We start from the raw sequence: 5,660 nt of genomic DNA on the forward strand, positions 1-5,660 counted from the left end.
GTGGTATCTCTCTGACATTACGTCAGTGGAAGAAAGAGTGTCACTCGTGGTTACCTTAGAAGAGACTTATATACATAATGAAGTTGTAGCTCTAGGGAAAGAGGTAGGAAAACAGAACATTAACAGTGAATGTTGATGGTTTGGGGGCTGTGTTTATCAAGTGTTACAAGAAAGAAATGAGCTCAAGGAAGAGTTGGCTGAATTTCAAATAGAAGTGAAGGAATCTCATTTTGAGAGAGTCTGTAAGTTAAAGGCCTCGCAGGTTTAGAGAACACAACTGCACCTTGACTTTGGTAAAAATTATCTGGAAAAATAATTTAGTTAAAATGAATGGGCAAATATGCAATCTGGAGGTCTTCACAGAAGCCCAGAGGGAAAAATAAAAAGTTATATAGGTTAGTCAAAACACACAGAAATATAAATTAACTCAAAAAAAAAAGGGCTTGTGAGTTTTTTCTTTTATTCTTGCCGAAAACATCGTTACTTTTGAGCATATCATTATTGGCACGCAGAATTTCTTGGAATAAACAGGTAAAAGCCTATTTCGTTTTGAAAAAATTTGGCTCTCGAAAACCATGACCCTGACAATTTCAGAATGCAGGAATTCCTCAGTACTTAGTTCCAGGTCCTCTTTTCTTTTATCTTCCTACCTGATCTCCTGCTCTCATTCATTTTCATAGTTTTCAATACTATCTACTGGCCCATTTGTATCAAATTTATTCTTCTCTCCAGACCTCAACTAAGCTTTAAAATTTTAACTCCTACTGTATATGTGATATTTCCAGTAAGATATCTCACAAGGGCCTTAAATTATTGTCTTTTGCCCAATTCTTAGTGATAGCCTCCTAACTGGTCTTTCCACTTTGACTCTTACTCCCTTCAATTTATTCTTTATACAGCAATGAGAATGATCGTTTTTCAAATGTGAATTGGATCATGTCACTACCCTGTTTAAACTTCTTTAGAAGAATTCTCATTGAACTTAGACATGACAAATTCCTAAAAGAGCCTACATGGCCTGCAGGACCTGGCCTTTGCCTTCTCTTCAACTCACCCGTATGTTTGTTCTCCTCCAGGTGCACTGGACTTCACTTTTTTTCTTGAATGCCTCACCCATTCACATGTCTCAGAGCCTTTGAACTTGCTGTTCTCTCTGCCTGTAACTCCCCAGTCTCACCCTGACAAATCCTCATGCACCTTCAGATCTCAGTCACAATGACCAAAGCTCAAAGAGCATTTTTAAAAGCATCCCTTCTTCCCAAGTAAATTAGGTCTGGCCTAGCTAGCATTCTCTGTCAAGGAACTCTATTTACCTTTACAGTACTTAACTATTATTTGTAATTTTACATGTATATATGTGTTTGGATTATCCACTACAACGTAACCTCCTGTGAAGGGAGCTTGCTGACTACGGGCAGCTAGCAATCCACATCTATCCCTGCACCCTCTAGTTGCCGCCCTGAATTGCAGTGGTAGAAAGTTAACAGGCTTATTTACATGTAGACTTTTGTATGTGAATTATGCTCTGCCTATGAAATACACCTTGTGAAATTTTAAAATGAGATGGAGTTCATCTTTCTGCTGCTTTAGGCAGTTTTCTGCTCTCAAGCAAGGTAATGGAAACATGGGTTTTTCTGCAGCAATGTCCAGTCTCCAGCCTTGTGGGTATTCAGAAGCAGGTGCAGCAGAGGTGGGGCCTGGATTCCACTCATCATTTCATAGAAGTTAAGAAGTAGTTGTGGCAGAGTTGCCAGTGGCTTCTTGCCTCCAATTCACAGTGACCATGAGGAATTGTTGATCTCAATCATTCCTGGGTGGACTCCTCATGCCTCACCTTTCTCAATTGTAATTGTAACTGTCCTCACAGGGTTAACAAGAATTACCTGCTGGGCTCTGGGAAGAAATATACTTATAATTAAGCATTAAACAGGGTGGATTTTGGCCCACTTCTTAGTATCCAAAAGTTGTGTTGCTGTAGATGCTGAATGTTTGCATACCCATTGTTTTTATAGATAGGATTTCTGACATTGGAATCAGAAGACTCATTTAAGAATTGCTTAAAGCGTTCTTTAGATTGTATGAAGTCATCAGCTCTTCTCTAAGCACATGTATAGGTCATAAAATAAATCATATCAGTATGCCTTACAACTTGTCAAAAATGCACTCTTTTGCTAAATGTGTGACTCTGCAATTTTATAATATGCATGTTTGTTCAATAGGCATGTGTCAGGACCGAAGGTACATGAGTGCAGAGTCTCTGTAAACCAGACAGAGCCAGTCCATGGTCAGTGGTCTTTTTATTGGGAGAAAGTTATTGAAATCAGTCTCTTGTCCAGTCAAATTTGTAATTATTGCTTGTGGAACAGGCATTCAGTTAGTCAGCATTTACGAGCTGGATGAGTTGTAATTGTTTTAATACTGCTTATTTAGGGCCTGTGCTTGTTTAGTTGCTAGAGAAAAAGGAAAACCTTGTGGCAGTTAAAACATAGTTTATTCTTAAGTGCAGGGGTGCGTGACGTAACACTTGCCCAGCATGGCTTTAGGTCCTGTTTATTATTTGGTTTCTTATTGCCACAGAGTCTGCTCTGACAGTCTTATGGTCGGTACTTTAACATTAATGCTGACCAGTTGTTGTGCCTAAACCCCAAAAGGGAGTGGGTAAAATGAGGTGTGTCTGACCTCCTGTCCTAGCATGACCGGGAACTGAGTTTTAAGGTTTTTCTGGGGTTCCTTTGGCCACAAGGAGGTCTGTTCAGTCAGTGGAGGCTTAGGATTTTATTTTTTGTCTACATAGAGGAGAAAAAAATCATTTTCTCTCTACCCTTTATAGTTTTCAGTTGGGACAGATGTCTATAACAGATTAACAAGAGAAGAACAAAAATTAGTTTATTAACGTGTATATGGTTCATGTATATGTTGGGGGCTCAGAAAATGATACACCAAAGTGTGGTGCTTTGACATGCTGAGTGTTTTGAACTAAAGAAGCAGCCGCAGAACCAAGATCTCTCTGACCCTTCTCCTCCCCTTGCCAATCTTGCCCCTCTGTCTTTCCTGAAACACAGGGAGGGGCTTTCTCTGAAGTTCACTTCTCTGACTAAGGGAAGCTCCCACAGAAGGAATTTAATCGTGTTGAGCCTCCTCCCTGTAATCTCACCAATCAGGGAAGATTAAACTCCAAGAAAAGAAGACTAGAATTGACACCATACCCAGAGCCTCAGGAGAACTATGTCCCAGGCCATTTTCTGTTCTGCCCTATTCTTCCCCTCTAAAATTATCTGTTCTTCCTCTAAATCTGTCTATATCCCCCACTTCCCTCTCCCTTGTGAAAGAGACTGTATAAGCTTCTACATCTCATTGGGCTGTTCGTTACTCACCTTCCTTTAATGCTCCCTGCATGTAATAAATGTATATGCCTCTTCTCCTGTTAATTAGTCAATTGTTCATTTCTTAGATTCTCTCTTTTGTTACTGAATCTCACTCTCTCTCTCTCTCTTTTTTAAGACAGGGTCTTACTCTGTTGTCCCAAGCTAGAGTACAGTGGCACAATCATCATCCTTGACCCTCTGAGCTCAAGCAATCTTCCCACCACAGTCTCCCAAGTAGCTGGGACTACAGGCGTGCACCACCATATCTGGCTAATTTTTTCTTTTCTTTTTTTTTTCTTTTTGTAGAGATGAGGTCTCACTATGTTACGCAGTCTAGTCTCAAACTCCTGGTCTCTAGCAATCCTTCTGCCTCAGTCTCCCAAAGTGCTGGGATTACAGGTGTGAGGCATTAAAGTCATCCTCAAATATCAGATCTCAACAAAGGAGAGAGAGGATTCTTTCACTCCAACAAATAAATGGGAGTTACCCAAAGAATAACAGGTCAATCTTTAATAGGTGGCTTTGAGTTCAGGCTTGAATACCATTATTTGCTGAAACAAATAAAGAAGGGTGCTGAGGAAGGTCAGTTAAGAGGAGATGCCCAGGAAAAGCACAGTGAATGAGAATGAGTTTTGTTCAACAGCATTAAGTCAGTGTTCTCCATTGATGAGAATCTCCAGTGAGCTAATGTTTCTTCTCTTCCTGCTACACAGAGGAAGACACCCATACAAATGGAGATTTTCTTTATAGATGTACATTTCCCTTAAAAAAAGGGTAATTTTTACTGTTTTCAGAGCTTCTCCCGTGTTTGTAGTTTCTCAAAATAGACAGTTCGAAATAATCCTTAATCCAAAGAGATACATTTTGGGGTAGACATATTCTGGTCTACTACAAGCCATATTTTCGGGTGGCATATCCTCATCTCCTACTTGTTCTATGCAGTATTATTAAGTGAGGGAGTGAATTATTATTATTTGGACTTAACCTCTCATCTAAAACATGTCAAAAGGACCTTATTAATATAGATTTTTTGAATCTAATGGTGAATCTCGAGCATAAATTGCTGTTCCTGTGATGAACAGCCAGAATCTGACCAAATAAACCATCACTATATTCCATTTTAAAACAAATTTGTATCTTTTTCATGAAAAAGAAGTCACAGCATGTAGCACTACTCTTAAGTAAAAGTTAAATAAAATAGTTCAGCTGGTTAGAAAATATGCTTCAAGTTTAAAACCACATATCGTTGTTTATACAGATGATTATTTGGGACAGACTTCAATAGAATTATACGTTGCTAGCAAGGAAGGCAATTTTGGCAGTAGCACACAGTGATCAGCAAGAGTGACTCATATTTTCCAACTGAGATCAATGGACCCTAATCCATTAACACAGACCTAAATATTACCTGATAGGAAGGGATGACAGTGGAAGTGCGAGTCAGAAAGGTATGGCATATTCAGATTTAAAGTTTTTTTTTCATGTTATAATCCCTTTTTGTACTCTACAGGAAAGCAGCATAATTTTAGATTTTCAATTAGTTTACCCTAGGTGTTAAATGAAAAATGTCTTTTTGAGTAATGTAAATTATTTTTGTTCACCTACTTCAAGCTGCTCTTTGCAGGATTTGATTTTAAAAGTCCTTGGCAGCATTTTACCAATAAATCATATTTAAATGTCAACAAATAGTTTCATTTGGGGGTGGATTATAAGCCTTTCAATAATTCAGATGCTGCTAGATATTTAAATATTAAAAGGCCAACCAGTGAATTGACCACAAAACGATCAATAATTAGCTATGTTAAACTAAAACAATTTAAGTATGTAAAAAAATATCTAAGACATGATAGTATCTTTAGTTTAAAAATGATGCTGAGAATTTGTTCTTTCCCTGTTCATCACAGTATTTTTAGGTATGCATTTGTGAATAGAATTATTTTTATATTTAAATTTATTTACATAGTTCTTAACGAATTATAAATTATGTTGCATTGATGCAGATGTGAAAAGAATATGGGAGTTACATTTGGGTCCATAACATGCAATCTGTGATTTCTTTTTATTTTCCTTCTTCCCTCTTTCTTGATTATATTTTTCTTATATTTTCTTACTTTTTGAGTTTATTTATTTCTTCTTTCCACTTACTCTATTTTAGATTTATAAGTCTTTTGGGGATTGAAATTACATTTTATTTTTCTTGGCATCTCAGGCCTCCAAGTGTGAATTAGGTCCAAAATCAGTATTTCTTGAATTATTGAATTAATGATGATGAATGAAAGACTGACAGTCAGGGAA

This window comes from Mandrillus leucophaeus, unplaced genomic scaffold, assembly GCF_000951045.1.
Source record: "Mandrillus leucophaeus isolate KB7577 unplaced genomic scaffold, Mleu.le_1.0 Scaffold866, whole genome shotgun sequence".
Taxonomy (NCBI): domain Eukaryota; kingdom Metazoa; phylum Chordata; class Mammalia; order Primates; family Cercopithecidae; genus Mandrillus; species Mandrillus leucophaeus.